Below are 27,249 nucleotides of genomic sequence, written 5' to 3' on the forward strand. Positions count from 1 at the left end.
TGGGACAGTATCTCCTTTGCAGTTGGATGCTTTTAGTTTGGAGATAGTATCGAGTACGAGATTGTGGGTGACTGGCGTGAATTGGAATGGGGGGTTGGAGTTGTCACTGGAAAGGGCGCAGGGGTTGGGGAGGGGTTTTTTTTTGTAGCTAGGAGTAATTTTTTGGAATTGATTTTGTTTTGTAAAGTAGTGATTTTGGAGGCAAGGGCATCTTGGATGGTGGTACACCATTCTTTGCTTGTGTTTGTGGATGTGACGGTAGGGAGTGGATTTTCAAGTTCTCTAAGGATAGAGAAGAGCTCTTTGGAATCGGAACCTGCATTACTAATGCGGACATTATAGGCGTTAGCTTTGTGCGAGATGATAGCTGATTTGTAGAGAGTATTAGCATCTTTGAATGTTTTGGCTGAGTCCGGGGAGGGGTGTTTATTATGGGCATGCTCAAGGGAGCGTTTTTTCCTTCTAAGGGCGATTAGTTCCTCATTGAACCAGAAGTTGGATTTTTTGTTGAGGCGCCTTAATTTGGAGGTTACAGGTGCTATGGTGTTGATCGCTGTGGAGAGGCATTTATGGTAGTACTCAGCGAGAGTAGTTGGGTCATTGCTGAGGGTTGAGTGGGTATCTAGCAATTTGTTCAAGGTGGGGTCGAAGTTCTGAGCTGTGAGCTTTTTGGAGTTTCTACTTTCGATGATTTCCATAGGTATGTTCTTGGGTGTGCAAGGGTCGTCACTAGTGATAGTAAATTCTATACAGGAGTGGTCTGTCCAATTCAGTGCGGTAATCGGGCCTAAGGTGATGTTGGTGTTGAGGGTGAGGATCCAATCAAGGGTTCTGCCCTTGGTATGGGTGGGGACATTGACATGTTGGCGGAAGTTCATGTCATTTAGTGTCATGATGAGGGCGGTTGCTTTGGTGTCTTGGTTGTCATTAAAACCTAGGTTCAGGTCACCAATAATGATACATTTCGTTTTGGGTTTGAGGAGGGGCACCAGTATTAGTGGGATGTCTGTTTCTGGGTGGCTGTTTGAGCTAGGGGCTCTATAGATGACCACTATGTTAATTGTGGTGTTTACATTCAATGAGAGTTTGGCGAGTAGTAGTTCGTACCCTGAGATTATTTCAATGGAACTTGATCTGAGTTTGATAGTGTTTTTTGCAATGATGGCCACGCCACCTCCTGGAGTGGTGGTTCTATCAGATCTGAGAATGGTGTAGTCTGGTGGAATAGCTAATGCTAGCAGAGGGCCTGATGCTTGGTGTAGCCAAGTTTCTGTGATTACTAACATGTCAAGGTCAAGATCGGTGATGAGGTCATGAATATCAATGGCGTGGGCTCCAAGGGAGCGGGCATTGATGAGAGCATTTTTGAGACTAATGGGAGGGTTGGGCTCCTTGGTGGGAGTATTTATGGTTGGTGGGCCACATAGTGGGGTAGTTTTAGCTACTCTAGGCTGGGTGTGTATGTCGTTTGTTGTGTAGGCCGTGGGTTTGGGTGATCTGGGAGGCTGGGTCATGGTAGTAGGGTTGCGGTGTGGTGGCCTTGTGCGAGCTCTTAAACGGGGTATTCTCTCGTCTCCTAGGATAGGGTGTGATTTACATTTTTTACCATTGCTTGAGGGGTTGAGGTGTGCAAGTGGATCATCGGTGATGATCGAGGTGGGGTGGTGTTCCTTACTGGTTGCGTGGGAATCCTTGAGCCTGGAGGAGAGAATAGAGGAGGATGGGAAGGGAGGTGTGGTAGGGAGGAAGGGAGATGGACAGGGGATGGGATGGTGTCTTGGGCAGGCTAGTTTGGTGAGGCCATTACTGAGGGCGAGGAAGTGAGTGCCAGTGCACGGGGTGTCAGCTCGGACAAGGCAGAAGGGGAACATAATGCGCAATATCCAGCTTAACATAGCTAGGGATATAGGGAGTGGTGCAAAGTGAGGTTCGGTTCACTTTCTAGCACCAATTAGGCTAGATACAATAGTCAGCAGTGAGATACTGTTAGGCTAATAGCAAAATTCTTAGGAGGGCCTGTGGGCGGTCAGGAGCGGCCCTAAGGCACTACACAATATCACAGTGATCTCTAAGCGACCATAGGGCACAACACTATCACAGTGATCTCTAGGCGACCATAGGGCACAACACAATATCACAGTGATCTCTAAGCGACCATAGGGCACAACACAATATCACAGTGATCTCTAGGCGACCATAGGGCACAACACAATATCACAGTGATCTCTAGGCGACCATAGGGCACAACACAATATCACAGTGAACTCTAAGCGACCATAGGGCACAACACAATATCACAGTGAACTCTAAGCGACCATAGGGCATAACACAATATCACAGTGAACTCTAAGCGACCATAGGGCATCACACAATATCACAGTGATCTCTAAGCGACCATAGGGCATCACACAATATCACAGTGATCTCTAAGCGACCATAGGGCATAACACAATATCACAGTGATCTCTAAGCGACCATAGGGCATAACACAATATCACAGTGGTCTCTGAGCGACCATACAATTGGCAAGAGACCAGGAGGGTCTCGAGTGGGTCAAAAGGTGTATTAATAGAGGACCAGGTTTATGCAATAAGTGGTGGAGAAAAAGAAAAACACACTGTTCAGAGTTACTGAATCTGTAGCAGTACTATGAAGGTCTGCACCAATGTGGATGCTAAATTTCAAATAAGCACGGAAAGCTAGATAGGCTGTTTCAATTGGGCATACTGGACAGAGAAAGGTATATGCACAGAGGCTAAGATTCAGGTAGCAAGGGCCCAGTAGGTAGCGGAGACTTAAGTTACACAAAATCAAAGGGGGCATGGGTAAGTATAGTCTCCATAGGCTGCAATGACTACGCACTCAAGGGTACGGTGGGCAGAGTGATCAGCCTAGGCGCAGTAGGCTGCAGTGACTAAGGAGCAAGTAGCAGGGTACGCAGGGCTATGATGATTGCATTTCAAATGGCAAAGGCACAGTGCAGGCAACAAGGTAATAGCAGGTGATCATATCGCTGGCAATGATGGATAGGATATTATAGCTACCTATTGAGCTGCATGATAGTGGGTAGAGTTGTATGAGCACAGCTCGCAGCAGCAGAATGGCTCTATGTCATTAGCGTGGATACTGGATCACGATGTCAAAGTTTTTTGTTTCCTTACTGGTGGTGCAAAGTAGGGCCCCAAGGCTTACCGTGATAGGGCCCACCGTAGAGGAGGACGAGGCTCCCTCCGAGCTAACTTTAGTGAACAGGGGCAAAGAGAAGGGCGCTTCCTCGCCTTCCGGTCGCCAAACAGGCGCAAAACAGGGCCTTTATATGGCCTTCATGTCGGCCGCCGGCGCATCCGCCTGCCGGCGGATACTGGAATCAAGATATGGGCCGGATCGAGGCTCAGCCTCGCTGTGGTGCCGCGTCGCGCCCGGCATGGGCAGGTCAGGCGGAAGATCGGGACACGGTCAGGCAGGCCGTGTGATGCCGGTCTGCGCTGCAGCCTGGTGTCCGTGGCTGTAGGATGGGAGGGGGGCTCCTGCCCGCTACCCTCGAAGGTCGTGTTGCAGAGGGGGACCTGGGCGCAAAACAGGGCCTTTATACGGCCTTCATGTCGGCCGCCGGCGCATCCGCCTGCCGGCAGATACTGGAATCAAGATATGGGCCGGATCGAGGCTCAGCCTCGCTGTGGTGCCGCGTCGCGCCCGGCATGGGCGGGTCAGGCGGAAGATCGGGACACGGTCAGGCAGGCCGTGTGATGCTGGTCTGCGCTGCAGCCTGGTGTCCGTGGCTGTAGGATGGGAGGGGGGCTCCTGCCCGCTACCCTCGAAGGTCGTGTTGCAGAGGGGGACCTGGGCGCAAAACAGGGCCTTTATACGGCCTTCATGTCGGCCGCCGGCGCATCCGCCTGCCGGCGGATACTGGAATCAAGATATGGGCCGGATCGAGGCTCAGCCTTGCTGTGGTGCCCCGTCGCGCCCGGCATGGGCGGGTCAGGCGGAAGATCGGGACACGGTCAGGCAGGCCGTGTGATGCCGGTCTGCGCTGCAGCCTGGTGTCCGTGGCTGTAGGATGGGAGGGGGGCTCCTGCCCGCTACCCTCGAAGGTCGTGTTGCAGAGGGGGACCTGGGCGCAAAACAGGGCCTTTATACGGCCTTCATGTCGGCCGCCGGCGCATCCGCCTGCCGGCGGATACTGGAATCAAGATATGGGCCGGATCGAGGCTCAGCCTCGCTGTGGTGCCGCGTCACGCCCGGCATGGGCGGGTCAGGCGGAAGATCGGGACACGGTCAGGCAGGCCGTGTGATGCCGGTCTGCGCTGCAGCCTGGTGTCCGTGGCTGTAGGATGGGAGGGGGGCTCCTGCCCGCTACCCTCGAAGGTCGTGTTGCAGAGGGGGACCTGGGCGCAAAACAGGGCCTTTATACGGCCTTCATGTCGGCCGCCGGCGCATCCGCCTGCCGGCGGATACTGGAATCAAGATATGGGCCGGATCGAGGCTCAGCCTTGCTGTGGTGCCGCGTCGCGCCCGGCATGGGCGGGTCAGGCGGAAGATCGGGACACGGTCAGGCAGGCCGTGTGATGCCGGTCTGCGCTGCAGCCTGGTGTCCGTGGCTGTAGGATGGGAGGGGGGCTCCTGCCCGCTACCCTCGAAGGTCGTGTTGCAGAGGGGGACCTGGGCGCAAAACAGGGCCTTTATACGGCCTTCATGTCGGCCGCCGGCGCATCCGCCTGCCGGCGGATACTGGAATCAAGATATGGGCCGGATCGAGGCTCAGCCTCGCTGTGGTGCCGCGTCACGCCCGGCATGGGCGGGTCAGGCGGAAGATCGGGACACGGTCAGGCAGGCCGTGTGATGCCGGTCTGCGCTGCAGCCTGGTGTCCGTTGCTGTAGGATGGGAGGGGGGCTCCTGCCCGCTACCCTCGAAGGTCGTGTTGCGTGTAGTACAGACTTATACCAAAGGTTGGGTTCCTATTGCCAGGGGGTCAAGGTTGCTGTAGTCTCCCAAAGGGTACTGCACATAATCTTGCCTAACACCCTGGTTACGCACCAAAGGGATACCTATGTTCCAACATGAGGGCTCCTTTCATTTTTCACCATTTCTTGTGTGGTTGTCCGTGGTTAGCCCTTCTTCTACCATTCTGAGATTGGTAGGTCTGAATGTGAGTTTTGCCTTTGCTGGGAAACCTTGTGTCCCCGCCTAGGCTCCAGTGTGTCTGAATGCAGGAAGCACGGAGGGAGCCCAAACCTCCCCTGTCCTTTATCTGCTGGTGTGCCCGAATGCAGCCAGTTCCCACTGTGGGGCTGGCTGTCCTGGATGGACAGCCACCAGCCCCTTTCTGTAAATTGCACAGAGCGATTGCAGCAGAGTGGATGAGAAATCCTGATAAAAGGTGTGGTTCCTGAGGAAGAAAGCAAGTCGACTACTGGAACAGAAGACCTGAAGCTGAACACCACCAGAGATGCCAGCAGACTCTTCCAGTAACCGTGAAGGGACCAGTGCTTTCCTGACCCAGTTTTCTTATTGAGACATAAGCTCTGAAGAGGACGACTCCTTCGCTTTGGCTGGTGGCACCAACTGGCCATAAGACTAGTGGTAGAACGAGCCATCCGCCTACGTGCTGCGACCTTCCAGGGCTGCAACCCGCGAGTACTAGGGAACATCCAAACCAATTGCAGTGCGTCATCTTCCAGTGCACAAATCCTCCCAGAAAATTCGTGAGCTCCAGTTGGACCTCCAGAGACCCGATCCCACTCAGTCCCCTCACCAGAGTGCAGGACTGCAGAATCGAGGAAGATAAACCCGGCAGAAACCGTTCACTGTTCGAGCTCATAAAAAGGCGCCAAAACTGTTAGGGAGATCATTTTTATGGTTCATCCCCTCTCCTAGTGAGACCGCAGCTCTTTTTGCTGGACCTTTTCTTTAAATCCTGAATGAGTGGAGCCTTTTTCCACTCATTCATTCTTGTGGACTCTGTCTTTTGGAACTCCATTCTTTGTATTCTGCCTGTACTATGGTTCTGTTATGTCAGGTTAATAAAGTGTATAAAGAGTGCTTTCACCCAAAGGTATTTTGTAGCTGAGACCACACACAGCTAAACGCAGACGTTGAGGAGGCTTTTCAGGGATCACCTGAATTGTACGTGATTAGGGATAGCTCCCAGTGCCAACGGCAGGTCATTCCACAATCAAGCCGCTGCCAGAGAAAAAGCATGCACTGCTATTCGAGAACGACGGAAGGGCGGTACACAGAGCAAGCCTGCAGCCCCCGATCAAAGACACCAGTTAAGGACATATCGGCTGATTTTTGTCCCGAAGATACTCTGCTCCCAAGCACGACAAGGCCTGGTGGACCAAACAGATTAAAATTTCACCCGCTGCGCAATGGGTAGCAGGTGAAGCATGCGCAGGACTAATATGGGCTCCATACAGGGGATCCAGTGGCCAGCCGTACCGCGAGATTTTGAAGACGCTGCAGCCGTTGGATGAGACCTTTTGGCTGACCAAGATAAAGAGCATTACAATAGTCCAGGCGACTAAAACCCAGAGCAGCAATGACTGGAGACCTAAACATAAGAAGTATGAGTGGAAGAACCTTCCTCAAGATCCTCAAATGAAGTGTCCTGCCTTACACCATGTTATGTTAAATATGTTGTCAGAGAAATGAAATTCCCAAAAATATTTTTGGCACGGAAAATGCATCCTACACCCCTGAAAGTTCAGAAAATGTTGGCAGCTCAAAACAAATGCCTTAAAATGCATCTTAGGCCTTCAAAAAGGTTGAAAACTTTGGAGGCCCAGAAAAGGGGTTTATAGGCATCCTAGAGCCCCTAAAGTCCAGAAAATGTTGGTGGACCAAAAACTGTGTCAGAGAGCTCTGAATGTCCCAAAAAAAATTGCAGACTTAAAGATGCATTAACCCGCATCCTAGACCACTGAAATTCCCAGAAATATTTTTGGCACGGAAAATGCATCCTATACCCCTGAAAGTTCAGAAAATGTTGGCAGCTCAAAACAAATACCTTAAAATGCATCTTAGGCCTTCAAAAATGTTGAAAACTTTGGAGACCCAAAAAAGGGGTTTACAGGCATCCTAGACCCCCTAAAGTCCAGAAAATATTGGTGGACCAAAAACTGTGTCAGAGAGCTTTGAATGTCCCAAAAACATTTGCATCCTGAAAGGGGCATTAACCCGCATCCTAGACCACTGAAATTCCCAAAAATATTTTTGGCACGAAAAATGCATCCTACACCCCTGAACGTTCAGAATATGTTAGCAGCCCAAAAAAGGCCTTAAATGCATTATAGGCCTGCAAAAATGTTGAAAACTTTGGAGGCCCAAAAAAAGAGGCGTGAGACTAAGAATTGTGAGTTTTGAGAAGGCTGTAACGCAGGATTTTGGAAAACTGATTGAGAATCCCAGGGATGTTCGATACAGGATGGTGTGGTGTGCTGTGCAGCTAGTGGCAGCGATGGAGTATGCACTAGCCAATCGTCAAGGTATGGGTAAACTTAAATGCATGAGCGACAGAGGTACGCTGCCATTGGAGTTAGGCATTTTGTGAACACTTGTGGTGCTGACTTCAGCCTGAAGGGTACTGCCTTTCCCTGAACTACAAATCAGATGAAACGCCTGTGATGTCCATGGATGGGGCTATGGAAATACACATCCTCTAAGTCTAGAGAAGAAACGAAGTACCCTACTTCCAAACTGGTCTATGATGTATTGTATTGTGACCATTATATGACTTTTATAACGTGCAGTGTTTCAAGGCGCGACAAGGCAAGGGAGGGGAAACAGAGGGAGGACAAAAACAATGATCTTACTAGGCCTAGTGACATTCGGATCACGCAAGTGCAGGGGAGTGCGGAGGGGAGAAGTGCAGGAGGGGTTGTAGGATGGACAACTGCAGGACAAGGAAACAAATAGTGCAGCCAATGGGTGGCAAGTGCTAGTGTTAGAAGTGCAGCCAGGTGTCTAATCATTGCAGAAGAGGGGACTGTAGGGTTACAGATATAGACCGCAAGTGCAGGGGGTGCCAAGAGGGAGTGCAGGTTTGCAGCTGGCTAGACAGGGACCTGGGCCCGAATTCAGAGTGTTGCCAGGTCATCAGTGCATGTATCAGACAGGAGATCAGCAGGGGAGAGGAAGAGAGAAGCAAAAAGCAAAGAGGAAGGTCTTGAGGTGCTTCCGGAACCGGAGATGGTTCTGCTGAAGTTTCAGCGAGGCAGGGAGACTGTTCCAAAGGGAGGCACCAGTCGAAGAAAGATCTGCCCCCAACTCGTTGCTTGGAGAAGCGACTGACCCTCAAGGAGTTGGAGGAGCAAAGATATTTTGGTCCCAGGCACCAGAAAGCCTTGTGGACGATGCAGAGTCTTGAACTTAATCCTTGCCGCCACTGGGAGCCAATGAAGAGATTTCTGCGCTGGAGAGATACGATCCCTGGGTTTGAGGCCAAGGACAAGTCTTGTAGTCCTGTTCTGGATGAGTTGTAGAGGACGGAGAGTAGAGGCAGGAAGGTATAGAAGGAGGCTGTTGCAGTAGTCCAGCCTAGAGAGAACCAGAGCTCTGGAGACAATGAGCTTCTGGGGGAAGTGAGGAAAGGAAGAATACCTCTGAGGAGGTGCAGGTGGTAGTTTGACTTCTTAGAGACATAGATGTTAGGAGAGAAGGAGAGTGTGGAGTCGAAGATGACCCCGAGGTTCTTACCCTGACAGGTAGGAGAAGGACTCTTCCTTCTCCTACCTGTGAGGGTAAGAACCTCCCAGAGTGGGTGGCCAGAGCGTGAGAGGAAAGGAAAGTGCTGGTGAAGCGATGTGGAGGATCTCCGTCTTGCTGGCATTAAGGCAGAGATCATTGGCGGCACACCATTACTGGATTGCGGCAGACAACCCGGGATGAGTAAGTGAGAAGAGGCAGATGAGGGGAGCCTGAAAGCGAGCGGAGTGTCATCTGCATAGCACTGAAAGTTGGCGCAGTGAGCAGCTATGCGCTGGGCGAGAGGTGCCAGGTATTGGTTGAACAGCCAATGAGAAAGAGTAGACCCTTGGGGAACACCACAGGTAGAGAGAGATAGAGGGGAGGAAGGACCCAAGTTGAACCTGGGACAGTCAGTCAGAGAGAAAGGAGGTCGGCCAGGCCAGGGCCTGATCAGTGATAGCGAGGTTATCACAGAGTGGGTTGAGCAGGATGGCATGGTTGACAGTATCAAAACCAGGAGAGAGATCGAGGAGGATGAGCACAGAAGGATGGTTAGTCTCAAAGTTTGAGAGCAGGTCTTCATGGATGTTCAGGAGAGCAGTTTCCATTCAGAAAACTCAAATGAGCGGACAGAATAAACAGTGGTCCTCTTTTTTGATAGGGGCTCGTGGGGGAGGACTAAATGTCAGAGGAGAGACAAGAAGGGGTCCCACCGAGCTACCTCAAGATGTAAGCACTGGAGGTGACCGAACTATAACAACTTTAATGTGCTTATAGCCACATCTTTATCAACAAATGTAAGAAGATGGGGAGAAAGGTGGTTCCAAAAAATCTATTCTTATTTTATTTAGTGATTACTCATAAGTTAAAACAAGACCAACAGGTCACGTTTGCAAATTTAGACAACATAAAACAAAATGAATAGGAAGACAATTAATTTAACACTTTTTGTCCTAGTGTTCACTCCTTGAATACATTGAATTTCAAGTGATGTTAGTAACACATGGGGGACTTTGCAAGGTACAGTTCATATCCGACTATTTGCAGGATCCCCATATAAATTGTGTCGACATGAGTGAATCTGTTTCCAGCTTTCTTTGTAGACACACAAATGGACTATTAGTTATTCTTGGGTATTTGAGCCGATTGTGCAAGGCTTTCTTCAGGACACATCAACCCCATATCTAACGGGGCGTACCAGTGTTATTGCAAAATTATTCATTACATTCATTACTATGACTGTACTGTAGTCATAGTAATTAATGTATACGATGTGCACGCAAATAAAATGAGAGGTTGACAGCATTGTTTCACCCATGGCTTAAGATAAATATTAGAGAAAATGGAGTGGTTGGCCAACTTAATATTTATATGTATGTCTCTGGTTTTTTATAGATATGTGGAGATAATTTGCAATAACACTGGTACGCCCTGTAAAATACAGGGTTGATGTGTCCTGAAGAAAGCCTTGCACAATCGGCTCAAATACCCAAGAATAACTAATAGTCCATTTGTGTGTCTACGAAGAAGGCTGGAAACAGATTTACTCATGTCGACACAATGTATATGAGGACCCTGCAAATAGTCGGATATGAACTGTACTTTGCAAAGTCACCCATGTGTTACTAACATCACTTGAAATTCAATGTATTCAAGGAGTGAACACTAGGACAAAAAAAGTGTTAAATTAATTGTCTTCCTATTAATTTTGTTTTATGTTGTCTAAATTTGCAAACGTGACCTATTGCGCTCTTGTTTTAACTTAGGAGTAATCACTAAATAAAATAAGAATAGATTTTTTGAAGCCACCTTTCTCCCCATCTTCTTACATTTGTTGATAAAGATGTGGCTATAAGCACATTAAAGTTGTTACATAGTTCTGTCACCTCCAGTGCTTACATCTTGAGGTAGCTCGGTGGGACCCCTCCTTGTCTCTCCTCGAGCAGTTTCCATGCTTCTAGCTGCTCTGAAGCCAGACGGATGGTCATGGAGACAACCAACAGATTCAGTGTGAAGGTTAAGCTGCGAGCTTTTCCAATAGTTTGCCCAGAAAAGGAGTAATGGAGATCGGGCGATAGTTAGCCGGACATGAGCGGTCTGCTGAGGGTTTCGTAAGAGGAGGTTGCACAAGGGATTGCTTTTGGGGGGGGGGGGGGCAAGATTCCAGTGGCAAAAGAGTGGTTGCAGAAGTCGGCCAAGGCTGCAGTGAGGGCATCAATATGGTCTTTGATGGTTTTGGATGAACAGGTAAGAACCTGTTTTGACGAGACTTTCATAGATCGGACTTGTCTAGAAACATTGCTGGGGGTGAACAAAGGAAAGGAAGAGAAGGGAGGAGGAGAGGTGGCCACAGGAAGGCCAGAAGTAGAGGAAAAAGTAGAGGAAGAAGGAGTAGAGGAAGACAGGGTGTCCTCGGTTTTAGAGATGAAATGTGAAGCCAAGGCCATGAGGAGATCAGAACATCTAAGGTGTGCCTTGCAGAGTGAGTGCATAATGTTTGAGGCTTAAATAACTTGAGACTCCTGAGATCTAGTATGGGTCTCCATCCTCCAGACTTCTCACCAGAAAGTATCTTGAGTACACTTTAGTGTCCCAGAGGTGCGCTGTGACGACTGATTACTCTTTTCCATAGGAGGGACGGTACCTCTTGTGGGAGAAAGGATTGGTGGTGTTCCTTCTTTGTGGTGTGACGAATGGAGGGACATTTTCCCATGAATTCTAGGGTATGGACATGACAAATGATGTTTGATGATCTATCTTGAATCCGATAAGCTAGAGACAACAATCTTCACCAAAACAACATATAGAAACAGTCTACTTCTTACATCGAGCTGTCATCCTAAAATGACACTAGAAAGTATCCCGCTCAGTCAATTTCTGAGATACAGTAGGATTATATCCAAGGAAGAAGAATATGACAAAAAGGCGATCGAGTTAACCAAAACATTTTTGGAAAGAGGATATAGCAAAGATTCAGTATCGAGACATGCAAACAAGGTTAAGGAGACTCCTAGGATCGAAGTGATAAAACCTAAGACTAAAAACAATGAATCAGAACTATTATATGTCACTACGTACTCTCAGCAAAGCAACAGCTTAATAAAAATAATCAAGAAAATCTGGAAATTGCTGGAATTAGATCCAACGCTAACAGCTTTATTTCCCCCACCACCATTATTTGCATATGGAGAGTCCATCCATTCGTGATCATCTAAAGAAATTGGACTTTGGTTACAATAAGAGAAACAACAACAAGACACATAAGGGAACAATCCTTGCAACAACTGTAATTGTTGCAATATAACAATATTATCGAAGGAAATTCCCTTAATCACCCACAGAAAGGAAATAAAATACCCCTACTACACACGTCAACATGTGACACCACAAACGTAACATATGGGATCAAATGCCCTTGCGGCATATATTATGTTGGACTGACAGGACAGAAGGCAAAGACAAGATGGTGTGAACATAAATCAAACATAAGACAACAATCAGGAAAACATAAATGAAACATAAGATAATCAGGAAAATCACCAGTCGCACAAAACGTTAAGGAACAAAAACACACTATTGCACAAATTCAGTTTGTGATTCTGGAACACGTGACTCTACTGAGAAGAGAAGGTAATTAACTAAAAGACTTCAACAGAGGGAAATCCATTGGATTGAAAAATTGGACAGTATGCATCCCCGTGGGATGAATATGGAATGGGATCTGAATTGCTTTCTATGAAAGTACTAAAAAGAGCTGTGCTCTACAAGTTGATTAAGCTCTGGAGAATTACAGAGATTATTGGACAAAGCAGAGACTCGCACATAGAAAATGCTAACATTCTGTTACACCCGAATAGGGTTGGGTTAGTTGACTCATCCGAAGAAGGAACATAGTGTTGTTCTAGTCACTGCACCTTAACACACATGCTAACTAAGCACCGTCTAATTGAGTTACAGATAAGTGATGTAGTAGCCCAGTAAGAATGGAAACTTAGAATGGAATCTAGAATAAGTAAATAACTGCATATCAGATTTTTTTACATGCCGTGGATCTAATGGAGTAAATGTTTGAAATTGGAAGGTTCCTCTGGTCATAACAATCAGACATTGTAATTGCTATTTGAAGTCTAACCCAATACATTACATGCTTAAACCGAAAGCAATATGTGTGAATCGAATCCATCTTCCATCTTACATTACCACCGCATGTAACTGTATGCATTACGGGTTTGTACAAATGATAACATTAGACGTAAGAATTGTAATTTGAATGACAATCCTAATTCGTGAGCTATGGTCTATGCCGGTGGTAATCCACATTAAAAATCAAGCACACACACCCAAGATGGTGGGTCGAAAGGGAGAGTGACATCCAAGCAATTACATGAGGCGGACCAGCTCGGCAGGTTGCATAGCAACGGTCTGATGCTGCAGCCGCGAGTCGAAAGGAACACGGAGCTCCTGAAGACACGTACATGGTAGCGGGCGATTACCAAGGTAAAAGATTGTTAGGAAGATTACACATACTGGATTCCCTTATCGCTACTTACTTGGGGAGTAAATCCTACATATATTTACTTTCAGCGACCACGTCGCATGGGAATTTGCAAAAGTAAAAATGCAGCCGCACAGTGAATGTGAACTCAAGTGTTGGCGGAGCCCCCTATGCATTTCTATACGAGCCGGCTGCTGTCCGGTGGCAAAGAAGACTATGAAGTCATCTTTAAGCAAGATTGTGAAACGGTATGACCACTGTGACTTTTTGAAATTGATCCACGTTAACAGACTCAGACTAGGGAAACATAAGCTTAGCTTACCACGCGATTCTCTTACAGAATCAAGAATTTTCAACACTGCGGCGACTCATGCCGAAGAATCAGACAGAGACAGACGTTTCCATCTGGTAAGTTTTCCACATCATAATCTAGTCTCATGTATTTTGTGATTATAGAGTGGGTCCCGCTCTTGATCACCAAACTGTGTCCTACTTCAGTCTCAGAATACAGTGTCTTATCCACAGACAGGACACAAGAGAATGTATCACAACATTAAGAGACAAGACTTAAGATCCAGTCTGGCGAGTGAGAGGCATTCATGCCTTACACTAATGCCCCCAACGTTGGTACAGCGGCTGTACTCATTACACACAAGAATTAGTTCCAAGTGAAATATTAGTCTAACTATAGTTTATTTTTCCTTTTTTAGATAAGCCAAGGAAGGTATTGATATCCTCACCTGAAGGGCTCACATTGGCCCGAAACGCATAGTGGATAACCTAGAAGCTCACACCTTGAGCATCAATTTAGCAGGATATCAACACTGATTGAGAATGATGAACTATCAAATGGGTGGTTCTGACAAAAGGATCACGCAAATCTACACTGATATGAATATTGATGAATATGTAAAAACGTTGTTGTGTATATGATCTGAGACAAATAATCAGAATTGTATGTATTGACTTGGGAAATCATGGTACAAATAACACTTAGATTAGGAGTGGGAATATTTGTTGTTGCACTACTTGTGATGTAAATATCACTCCAAAACATTTGGACATCTGCAAAAATAATATACTTTAAAGTTAACAAATTTGTGATGTACTTGTTTATTTTTATTTGGCTGATGTTATATCAGTAAAGAGTGTGCCTTTGCCATGTCCTCCGTTTGACACGGATGACCACTTTTCCTTTTCTAGACTATAGTCTGGTAGCACAGACCTAGCAAAGTAGCACCTAGAGTGTTGTTAAATTTATTAATAGAGCGCTTTGAACTAGAAGTAATTATCGACACGCGAGTGCACCTCCCCACCAAACCCTCCAAGTTATGTTTTGCACCCATTTGTCAGTGCTGATGTCCTCCCCACTGTGCAACGAAGTTGGTTAACCGCCTCCCATAAGGGGGTAAAGTTGGCGGGGTGGTCGGGTGCGAGGCCTGGTCAGGTTTGCTTTGGAGCTGGAGCGCTGGAGGAAACTGAGTCGATAGTGGTTTCCTCTGTAGGACTGGGACCTTCCCTTGCAACCCTTATGAATGCCAGCGCGGATTGTTTGCAGCTGGTAGGAGGACCTATACTCCCACAAAGAACTTGAAAATCTAGCTTGCGCCGAGCAGAAGGACTGGTAGCGATGTTGGAGTGACTAGCGAGCAGGCAGTATTGGCTTTGATAGCCTGGAAGGTTTTCCCCCAAAAAGTAGCAACCGTCAAAAAGGCATATGGATTACTTTTGATTGGACCTCCGGACAAAGGTTGGTGGCCTTTAACCATCCTTTAGCCCGTAACACTGCCCAGTTTCCCATTTGGCGAAAACCACCATCTGGGATGTCTATCACAACGGAGATGGTATGGACTGATGCTGCTTACCCCTTCATGCAGCAGTGCGAGTTTTGTCTCGTTTGTCGTCAAGGAGAAATTCCAGGATCGGCCCCATTTTAAAAACAAAGCTCACACAAAGAAGTCGAAAACATCATCAGAGGCCTTAAACCTTCAAGTTCCCAAGGTGATCTCTGTCCTGCCACAATCATTCAGGAAGGCGTCAAGGATTTGGTCCCTTTCATTGCTACCCTGATCAATTCCTCTTTCAAGACTGGCTCAGTCCCCAACAACCTCAAGGAGGCCTGGGTTATGCCCCTCTTAAAAAAAAAAAAAAACACAAATTTAGACCCAAATATACCCACCAATTATAGGCCCATCACCACTGTCCCCTACCTCTTAAAGATACTAGATAAGGTGGCCTATCTACAAATCCAGAAACACCGGGAGGACCGCAACTTTATTGGCCTAAGACAATCAGGCTTTAGTCCAAGATACGGCGCAGAAACAGCACTCTTGGACTTCAAAATCCAAATGGATGAGGCTAAGAATAATGGTAACCTGGCTATGCTCCTACTGCTAGACCTATTGGCAGCATGTGATCTTGTCGAACACCAGATCCTCACTGATCACTGTGATGCTGGAAATGCATCGGAGGGACAGTGCCTCCATATCCTTGTCCTTTACGGCTTTTTATCGTGTGTTCTGTCGTGTTTTACGCGCAGGAGTTCATGTAGGACTCCTGGTGGTGCAGCACTCTCTTTTGGTTTGGTGTACAGACGCATGGGATACCCTTATGGAACCCTGTGCCCATAGTGTATGTTTTTTTGGGTGCCTGTGGGTGGCCCACAGAGCAGGGTACAGGCTGGTGGCAGCTCCGTGCTGAAATGACTGGTGCCCTGAGCGTCCTCCATTGTGGGATGCCCAGGCCCAGTCATTGGAATCGGTAGATTCCTGATGGAGACAAGATAGCTCCCGTGGCATGGCTCCCGTGGCCTCTTGCCTTGATCTTCCCAAAGTCCCGGGAAGCCCCGACTCTGTCCCTTCCCCCTGACTGACTGTTGGGTGGAAGTTCCATATATGGTAGTGTGGGGGAAGTGCCGACCAGACTGGCTGGAGCCTTCCCAACGACCGTATGTTGTGGTTACACCTGTGGGTGGGACCTGGGTGAATGGAGTGTGTGACGAATATGCACTTCTTGTTGTGGATGTCTGGTATATGGTGTTTGACACAATGACAGAAAGCCCTGCCCGAAACTGGTATGAATGCAGTGTGTTGTATTAAATGGCGTGATACTTGTCCGAATCCACATTCTGTGTTGTGAGTGTCTGGATGGAGAAGAATGGCCTGAATGCACTGTGTGCCTGATTGGCTGACAGACTGCTGAATGCCCTTCGTAGTGATTGGATGCTCTAGTGTGACCCAGCGGAATGAATGGGAGATCAACAGTATATCTGGGGACCTCTCACTAGTAGGAATCGTGTTCAGAAGTGTTCAGAGCTGAAGTCCAAACTACGAAGAGTAACTGGAGTGAAACCGACGCTTGACCTTGAAGCTCTGCTGGAATAGAATTGCCGTTGCTCTTCTTCATCAATCTGAAAGCTGCTGTGTCTCCAAGTACTGACCCAGAGAGGACCTGGTAACGTGCCCTCTTCCCGAGCTATGAGGGACCATCGTGCACCAGCTGATCTTTGCCAAAGCTCCCTGGTAGACAGACCTACGACAGGCTGCAGACCGGAGACGGGGACTGCCGCGGAATCCCAAGGAGAAGTGCCTGGACTGTTGTCCGCCACTGTCGACGACCGCCGTCCGGAGCCGCCGTGCTCCCGTTTGCCTAAGAACTCTTGATCCAAGGACGCTCTCGTCTGCATCATCGCCAGTCTTATCCCGCTGGAGAAGGGCAGGTCGTCGATGCGCCAAGGAGTATCCCCCGGTGGGTTTCCCACCACCCAAAGACCACAGAGATGCAGACGACTCGACGCCCTTGCTGGGTCACAGTTCTTCAAACTCTGCGGTCCAGAACTATCGACATCGAGGTGCCCCGCACGCCTCTTCCTTGCAGGACGTTTACACTTCCCCGTCGACGCGCACCGCTAGGAAAGAAGCTGCCACTTCACCGCCGTAGTACACCCTGCTCTCCGTCGGACGTTCGACGACCCGTGACTCCTGCCTTAAAGGAAGGGCACTCAAGAAGGGCTGTCGATTCCCCAACGAAGAAGGCTACAACGCTAGGTATTTTGGGGTTGTTGAACTATTGGAAAGACTCTTGTGAACAATATATGAACTGGGCTTGTGATATATCTTTATTCTACAGGTTACCCAGGTGGGGGGGATCTCCACACAGAACTGTGTCTAGGTATCGGGGCCAGTATTCTGCCAATTGTTCTAACCAACTGCTTTCCTCTCATCTCTATTGTTGGTTTCCTTTACAACCTGATTTGTGTGACATTTAACCGTACAGTTGATGCACTTTAAAGAGATCTAATAGTAATTGTGGTACCACGTAGAACTGTATATTTGCCATTATAGATAACCGAGTACAAATTGAGTTATCGTGATATTGTACATAACCTTGAATATTAACTATATAAACACTGTTTTAACTAATACAGTGTGCGGACATTCCTTTCTGGGTGCTTGGGGACTACACTGTACTTAAGAACCAGCCTGCATCACCTCCTGAGAAGCTAAGCCTTGATTGCTCGACCATGTACCAATAATAGAGATTCTTGGTTGGGGTCCTCTATGCCTCTCCTCTGCCATATAGAGAGCGGAAGTACAGACCCCCCCCCCCCTCCAGTCTTTACAATCGCATGTCCTCAGCGGCTGCCTTCTCTAGCAACGCTTGTAACTGGATAGTCATTTCTTTCTAATCGAACCACTAGGTCCTTAGTACCCTCAGCCGACCCAATCCCCCATCTATTGCAGCGTTCCGCAAGGCTCATGCGTCTCGCCGACGCTTTACAACATCTTCACAAAGCTCTTCTTTAACCATCTCGACAACTTGGGTGTCACACACGAATTACGCTGATGACACCCAAGTTCTCATTATTCTGACAGGGTGATATGAAGATGACTCTAAACTGATTGACATATCTAGAGATCCAGGCATGGACGGCTGACCACAGCTTTTGTCTCAATGACGAGAAGACCGAGCTCCTGATCGTTGGATCCAAATACGCCTAAACAAACTAGACCCACGATACACATCCTTTGATATCGGTGGGAATTTGATTAAAGGTGCCAAGGAAATCAAAAACCTGGGAGTCTACCTAGACTCCAACCTCTCACTCAAGAAGCGAGTGAGTGCCACCGCCTCCACTACTGCCTACACCAACAAGCTGATTAACGCTTGCAAATCATTTGTCATCTAACAGCTTCATTACATAAGCCAGGGCCCTAGTACTCTCCAAGATCGATTATTGCAACACAATCTTTCTAGGCTCCTCTGAACAAAACCTCAACAGACTCCAGGTTTTACAAAACAACGCCCTGAGATCTGCATTGAACATTCCCAGATCCAACCACATCACCAGCTCCAGACAGGATGCCCACTGGCTCCTGGTACGTGATAGAATCTCCCTCCGTACATTAGTCATTACCCACAAATGTCTGACAAACTCTGCCCCCAAGTACCTCTGAGACATATTCACCAAACACCAACCAGCCAGACCTAAGAGAGCCCTGTACTCACATTGCCTCACCATCCTGAGGTTCAAACTAAAAAGAGCTGGAGGAGATAGTTTCCCTGTACTGGCCGCCAAATATTGGAATGCCCTCCCCCTCACCATCAGAATAGAACCCTCTTTCTGGACCTTCAGAGCCAAAGTAAAGGGTTGGCTCTTCGACAAGAAACACTAATGTACGGCCAACTTGTTCTCAAAAACCTATGTGCCTTGCCCAATTCTTTTGTATTCCCTTATGGAACACGGTCAGCCTGGCAATGTCGCCTAAACTGTAACCATCGGCGACGTGCCCTCCTGACTTAATTGTATGTGTCCGTATTGTATCAATTCCGACCTTCCTTTAACCACCGGTCGACCAGCACTTTGTTTTGTTGTAATCTTTTTGTATGCCTGTAACACTTAAGTTTTGGCACCCAGTTACCCCAGGGTTTGGTGTGCGTTACAAATAAATAAACTAAACTCATCATAGCATGAGAGAATTGCTAGCGAATTAGTCAACTTGATGGTTGTCACAGCAGTAGATATAACTCTTCACAAAAGTGTCAAGATGCTTGCCCTCCTTGTCTGGGTCACCATGGCAAGTGGGGGATGGGTTGGCAGAACACTTATGTGCCACTGCAGAAACGACAAGTCTGGGCACGAATTCTGGCACCTTGTATTTTTCCTCAAGGTGGTTCTTCTTGGAAGGCACAGAGAAAGGGTTTTTCATGACTTCCCAGTTATCTTCTATCATGGGGATGGAAACCATAGACTTCCTGGAAGATTCTCGTCTTTGATAAAGGGAACCACTTTTTTCTGTTCCACAGGAATAAGATCAAACAGCTTTGCGGCCCATGTCATGAGTGTATGAGAGGAGCCAATTTCATCTGGCGGCGAGTCTCTTCTGACGGATAATCATCAGTGTCAGTAGCAGTGAGGGTGGCAGAGTTAGAGCATGTGGTAGGGTCTAGATGGCGTGGGAGGGAGGGCTAAGCCCTCTCTTGCCGGGAACTCGCAAGGTTGCTCTTGAGGAAGCAATGATGGAGCAGGAAGGCTATGCTGGAGCTCAGAAACCAGTTTTCTAAGTGGACAGCATATCCATAGAAGGGTCTCTGGAGCCAGAAGGCGTGCCCATTGTGAGAGGCACGCTGAGAGAATGTTGCACCACTATAGGAGGTTAAGTAGGAGGAAGTTGAGTAGGACCTTGAGGTGTAAGAAGGCCTTGTTTTGGAGGAGCTGGTGGAGGCATGCTGGTAAGAAGCGGGACCGCTGATTATGGTTCTTCCTCAGTCAGAGCAAATAGCCTCCAGAGGCTCAATGTCTGATTCCTCACCGTGCTGTAGCAGTTGCTCAGGATGGGCCATGGCTGGACAGGGGGGTTGTAGGTGGTACATAGGGAGCCAGTGAAAAAAGTGGCTGAGCCCACGTAGGCCTTGGTAGGAATGCCAAAGCAGATGGTACCTCCCTGTCGGCACTAATTCCTCTTGGGAACATGGTAATCACGGGCATCTGAACTGGTGGCGTACACTATGAAGACAAAGGTTTAGACTGCAAAGGCGTAGAGGTTTTTGTCATCGTCAAGCTGTTAGAATGAGAAGCAATGGCCTTCTTCACAGTCATCTTGGTTGTCAAAGTGGTAGCGGTGGACGAGCAGTCGACAGAGCCACTGCCGGAGTAGTTGTCGAGGAGGACTGACGTTACCAATGATTTAGGTAGACTGTGGGTCGTCGACAGGATAGTCATTGACAAGGTGATGGTCTTCCAGGACGAGCGCCTCTTCTCCGAACAGTGCTCAGAAGATGTACCTGTAGACAAAGGTGTTTTAGGTGCTGAAACAGTCGACAAGATGTCTGTAGGCGTAGACAGGATCGTCAATGAGGCCGTCGGTGGTGGAGCAGCCCTAGTGTGCGACACATGTCCCTTCTTTGCTCTCTTCCCCCGGGTGAGGATTCCTCGTAGGACCTCGACCTCTTTCAAGAGTGAGTGTGCTGCAAGGGAGTTAGGCAAGATTGTATGCAGTACCCTTTGGGTGCACTACAACAACCCTGACCTCCTGGCAATAGGAACACAACCTTTGGTATTTGTCTGTACTACACAGGTTGGTAGCATGTTGAGCAGCCAGGCTTATCTCAAGAGGGGTAAATGTGAGCAGTAGGGGAGTTACACAGAGATTTACAGTGACAAGTATTCAAAAACTCTTACACACAAGGTTTATTATTTAAACAATTATTCATTTATTTAACAGTCAGTTTGAGTAAGCCTTCTTCAGAAGGGGGAAATAATAGTAACACACAAATACTCTCCAAAATACAGAGTTTCTCTAAATCAGCAAGTACCCATTTGGGATGGCACACAGACACTTCCTACGCCCTCAGTTGACTTAAATAGCTAGGACACTGGATATTAATGTATCACTGTTGCATTGAGGGCAATAGGAAGTAGGTCAAAGAAAAAGATTAGAATAAAACAAGAGATCCAACAAATATTCTGAAGCAGGTAAGTACTTTTGATAACCTCCAATGCAAAGTAAGTTAACCCCTTCCTGGAAGGAAGGCAAAACACACAGTCAGAGGGAAGAAGATTCATTAAGGGAGCCAGGCCAGGCCAAAGTCAACTGGACAAAATTCTAGGTGAGCTGAAGCCATTCTTGCAGGTAGGTAAAAGTCTTGCACAATGTTTTAGAAGTCTTTGTAGAAAAGAGAAATCAAAGTATGGCCACAAGCGGATTAGGCTTGTGAGGTAAAGAAGTGGTTAGAAACCCTACAGAAGCAGCCAAGACAAGTCTCCACTGAGAACAAGGAAGGTTAGACAACAAGAGGTAAGTTCTCTTAGACTGTATAGTACCTTTGGTTAGAGGAAATGGTTCCAGTTGGCTTCTGTTCCTTTGCAGGTCTACAGATCCTGGGTTCCTGGGCCTCAGTCGTGGGGACAGGAGGGAGGCCGCCTGGAGGACTCCTGCACTGCAACGGGACGGTCGGCGACAAAAAAGGACCAACTTCTATTTAGTAGCACTTCGCGGTTTCAGCTCCTCGAGTCTCGGCAAATAGCACCTCTGCGGACTCTTGGCTGTTGAGATGGGCTATCCTTGCATCTGGGGTCCAGCACTCTGTTAAGGTGGCTCAGGCTCGGTCAGTCCTGCTTCCTGGGAGTCCTGAGGATCTTCCTGGAGCTCTTGACGAACTTAAAAGCAATGCACACAAACTGGTGTTCCTCTCCCTGGCTCTTCGGTTCCAGCAGCAATTGCAGTGGAAATTCAACCAGCTCAAGAGGATGTCCAGGTGGCTAACTTTGGAGTTGATTGGTCCCACCAACTCAAGGGGAGCAGTCGTCCTTGCAGGGCTTCTCTAGTCGAGACTAATTCAGAGCTTCAGCACAGCAGCAGGGCTTCACCGGGCAAAACAATAGTCCAGGAGTTGCAGAAGGCATCTCTTCCAAGTTCTTCTTCAGATTCCGTGGTCCAGTGGACGACTGCCTTCCAAGCCAAAAAGCCTCGCCTTTTATGCAGGTTTCTCCCATTCATTCAAGCCTAGCTGCCAGTCAATCAGCAGTGCATTCCTGTAACCAAGGGGATTAAGCACAGGGCGTTTCGGGCACCTCCCTCACTTCTTGCCAGACATACTGGAGCCAGAGGCGGGCTTCCCTCGCGATTCCCGCCAAAGACAAAACGAACAAAGGGACCAAACCTGGTTTGGCGTGCAGAGTAAATCTCAAGAAGGATCTTTCCACAAAGAAATGGCGAAAAAAAGACCACCGGGGCAATTTTGACAAAAATGGCACCCTTGGGTGCTTTACTGTAGCTGCGAACGTAGTCTGCAGTAAAGCACACCACGGTAGTTAAAAGTAAACCACTGCCACCAACCATTCATCGAGGAAAGGGTAACAAAAATGTTACATGAGAAACTAGGCAAAGGGGATACTAAGTAACCCCTCGAGCACCCTATTGTAAAATAGTGTGTGCTGGGTCTAGAAAGTTACAATGCAAGTAAAGTCAATTTGACTTCACTGCTCTTGGAAACAGTAGTTTATCCAAGAGAAGGTATTTAAACCTTTGGGAAATCTGAAAGTTTAGTTTATTGCATTTATATTGCGCACAATATAACCCAAAGGCATGAGGGTGCAGACAAAAACAAACATGAAACACTTAAGAGCCTAAGGCAGACACAAATCGGGATAAAATGAGGCATAGTAATCAACAGCCACTCGCAGCCCTAAATCAAAAATTGTACATCCAGAATCACCGAATAAACAATCAGGAGAGGCACAGAAATCCTTCACTAAAATGATCTAAATTTAGAGAATCAGATTACAATTCGATGTCCCTTTAGGCAAATATTTCCATCGTCTAAGAAAAACAGGTAAGGTGCTAACCCTGCAGCCCACTAAAATACAGTCACTATTGGGCTGAGAGCACCACTCACTCAGGTCAACCTCCGAATGATCGTTAAGTCAGTAGATCTGAACACCCCTGAGTCTGTTCTCGGATGCAACCAGGCAAGAAACGTATTGCGCAGGGCTTCTTTAGTCTCTTTATCTTTAGTTTTCTGAATGTTAGTTCTAATAAAATTTCTCTGGTCCATTACAAAGTAATGGGAGTTCATATCCTTTATCATTGGTATTTGAGACTTTTTTGGTTGTAGGTTTTGTAGAGATATCTTCTTAAGTTTGGCATTCGTAACTGTGGGCTGTTTGACCTCTATGGCCAGCGTTCGACTCAATTAATGATGAAGATGGAACAGTTTCCTGTGGCGAGTCTACACCGGATGTCGTTACCTTATCCTTACGTGCCAGAGATGGCTCAGAGGAGCCCAAGGACTCCTTACTACAGGAATCGGTTTGAGTGGCTTGCTCTATCATTACCCTTTGTATGTGGGTTTGACAGGCAGTATTCACTCTAGGAGCCTGTGGCAAAACACCAACACTAGAAGGCCAGTGTGTCTGGGAGGAGGTATTCACTTTAAGCGGCCGTAAATCCAATGCCCATTCATTCAGAGCATCCGCCAAGAGGCCTAGGTCATATGGTTCCTTGCATAATAGCAATTCTTTGGCGATTTGGCCATGATTGAGGGCCATTGAGAGAGGTCCATGTGCTCCAATTGAGCTAGATTGGATATACCCCTTCCTTGGAGAGCAGAAGATGGTATGGTTGTGGGTATCTCAGACTATGTTGATAGTGGAACATTTGAGGCCAGCACTGGCACCGTACAATCCGTGGTGCTGTGTAAGCTAACAAGGGGGGTCTGTGCTTTAAAGCTAGCCTTAAATGAAGTACTATCCGAAGCCTGCATTAAAATTGGTGCTTTATATGCGGAAGCAGGAACTTCAGATAAAAGCATTTTTGTGACAAATGGTTTGCTTTGTTTATTTTTTACTCTTAATCTTCTGCACTCGCTGAGCGCTTGGACCTCCAGGATGCGGTCTCGGTTAGTCGCTGGGGAGAGGTCCTTAGAATCTCCCAGAGCCCTTAGGGCCCTCCCCATGATTCGCTTATCCCCCATCTTCTTATGAGCTGCCATGCAAACAGTTAGAATAATGGTCACTTTCAAAACATGAGACTGCCCTGTACCAGTGCACTGAAAGTGCTGTGTGGTACAATGTAAAAGATGATGCCTGTGGAGTTTGTCAGACTCCACAACCAAAAGAGAGAAAGTGCTCAAGTCATAGCAAAAATACATATGAGAGTGGAAAAAAGGGTCTTACTTTCTCCAGGTAAAAAATTAAAGTCCTCAAAATCCAGCAACGGTGCTGTGGGTGTCTACGGTAGAGATGAATTAGCACATTTCTGAGAATTCTCCCTAACAAAGGGTCTGCAGTGACTGGCAGAGGCATAACTGTAGACAGAGACTGAGTCAGAGGCCCTGGCACCTTCATCCAACCAGGTCACTAAACTGCAGTGATGGTCCTTTCGCGTCTTGCATGAGAGCGATTGGCAGATGGAACATCGGTTGAAGTCATGGTCCGGCAATAGGCAATATAGACACTTCTCATGAAGATCTTCGATGTAGATGTTCTTGAGGTTACATTGTGAACCAGCCTTAAAAAGGCTTTTCCTTACTTGTGTCTGCCATGTCACAGAGCAACCGAGGCCTCCAATGGGTGTGAAACTCAGTCGATGGTGGAGAGGGCTAAAAACGTCACTGGTAACAGATCATCGTAATCACAAAGCGATGTGGCACCAAACGCCAAGCTATTTAAGAAAGAATTTATCAAAAATATATCAAAGAGAAAAATCAATGACTCAACACTTACAGTGCAGTAACAAATCTGAAAATGGCCACCATGGGTGAAGCCAAGGGGGTCCAGTCTAATTGGCTGTGGGTAGTATGACCCAAAGTGACATGAATAGAGTTCTAAAGTGACAAGCAGTTTTAACCTTTAAAGGTAAACTGCTTTAATATGAGGATTCACAGCCTGATGGGGCATATTCAATAGGTATGTGAATCCATTAAAGATCCAGTGCTGGAGAACTCTCATGACCATCCCAAATTTTAGGTTGTAATTAGCTGCTAGAATAGAACCGCTATTGGACAACCTGAAGTGTGAGGTACTGTTACTGTGCACGCCTTTCACAAAAGCATCAAGCGCAAATAGAACCCATTGGTCACTGCACACACTTCGTTTCAGCCCTTTAAAAGGGGTGCAACGGGTCCTCTGGGGAGAGGTAGGCAATGCTGAGCAGACACCTCGGGTCTTGCAACACTAACTAGGGACCAGAGAACCCTCAGAAGGTTTGACTTGTCACTGAACGAGATGCCTCACCAGGGTGCCCGTTTAAAAATAAAACGTTTCCTTACCTTTTTATCATGTGTATGAACAAATCCTTCAGTGGGCACTGCGGGAAAAAGGATTCCCAGTGGTTCAGTCTTGTCAACAGATCTCTGAGGGTGAAAAAGCATTTCAAAGAGGGCAGACCAGCCCAAAGTGAAGAGACACCGATCACAACGGGTAAAGCAAATGAGGATCCACTTCTGTGAGAGCCTGCCCACAGCTAAACCAGTGACATCGCCCAAAGCCTGGAGGTGCAGACAAGAGGAATGATGGGAAAAAAAGAATATTGTGGCATATGTGGAAACTGCAACAACCTTTCCATGTTCATGCCCCATCAGTTATGCAGAAATGGTCTGAAGGGTTGGGCCAGAAGCATGTGCAGGGGAGGATCTGCAGAGAGCATGTCCGGAGACCCTGCCTGCGTCCCGTTGTGTCCCTAACAAGTATGGAGTAAAGTGGTTGGGACATAGGAGTACAACAATCAACAGTGATGCAAAATATTGGCAACAGTGTCAGCTATTTGGGAAAAGTAGGCATCTAACAGAAGAAGTAATCTCTAAATAGTCAGGTCAAACAGAAGGAGCATGGTTCTACGTGGTCACCTTCCACTATCGCAAACATTCGGAATGATTTCAAGTTACTTCTTTCCATCCCCACTTCTCTTCACACAGGGCACGGCGGTTCCAGTGTCAATGAACAGTTAATTTCCAGCTCAACGTTTATATCTCTAAAGAGCGAAACGCTGTAGTGCGAATGCCTCCTAATGAGCTAAAACTGAAAGTAGGTGCTGGGATTATATTATTATGCAATCTTATGCCATCACAGGGACTCTACAATGGAACACGGTCGACAATTATGCGTCTACAAAGACACACCATAGAGGCCCATGTAATCGACAGAACTTAAATACTGTTCTATGCCTCATTCCATATGGTTCCCTAGTTATCTCAGAGCAGGCACTGGACTGGCTGACCACCTTTCTCAACAATCATCCGTCCGACGGGTTCCTGGGTTCTTTCTCCTCCCCCCACTTCTATCTCCACCTGCGGCATCCCCTAGGGCTACAACCTTTCTCCCAGGCTCTATAACACCCATCTCACCTTCTCCCCCAACTTCCAGAGTTATGCAGATGAGACAACTTTTGTTCAAACTTCCCTCTGATCCTCTCCTTACTTCCTCCATTATCCCCGACTGCCTATCTGCCATACAGTCCGGGTGTACTTCCAATGATCTCTGCCTCAACGCCAGCAAGACTGAGATCCTTGCTATTGGGACTACTGCTCCCTCTTTCTTCCCCTCACTCTGGCCATCTTTGATGCGCTCCTCTCTTTCCTTCGTCCCTCACGTTCAGGACCTTGCCAAGAAGGCCCACTTTCAACTCCACCGCCTAAAAGGAATTCCTCCTTTACTCACTTCCCCCAGAAGCTCGATGTCTCCAGAGCTGTGGTTCTCTCTGGGCTTGACTATTGCAAAAGCCTCTTCCTCAATCTACCCTCCTCTTTTCTATGACCCCTCCAGCTAATCCAGAATTTGGCTACAAGACGTATTCTTGGCCTCAAGCCCAGGAACCGCATCGCTCCAGCCCTAAAATTCCTCCACTGGCTCCCGGTTGCTGCAAGGATCAACTTCAAATCCCTCTGCATCATCCAGAAGGGTGTCCAGTCATTTGTTCAAATAGAAAAGTTTCGAAAGGCAAACTTTCTAATCCTTTTTTTCGAAATACAAAAGTTTCGAATGACAATTTGATCGAAAAAAATTCGAAAGTTTGCCTTTCGAAACTTGGGTTAGGGTTGGGGCTTGGGTTAGGGTTGGGGTAGGAGG

The 27,249-nt window shown here is 47.4% G+C and overlaps 1 protein-coding gene across 1 annotated transcript in view; it reads right to left on the reverse strand.

The window, feature by feature from the left end:
- The window catches only part of LIG1 (DNA ligase 1), an 876,776-nt gene that overhangs the window by 297,533 nt on the left and 551,994 nt on the right, over positions 1 to 27,249 (reverse strand). The window lies entirely within an intron of this gene.

Source organism: Ambystoma mexicanum, chromosome 1q (assembly GCF_040938575.1).
Source record: "Ambystoma mexicanum isolate Mex_15411 chromosome 1q, UKY_AmexF1_1, whole genome shotgun sequence".
NCBI lineage: Eukaryota > Metazoa > Chordata > Amphibia > Caudata > Ambystomatidae > Ambystoma > Ambystoma mexicanum.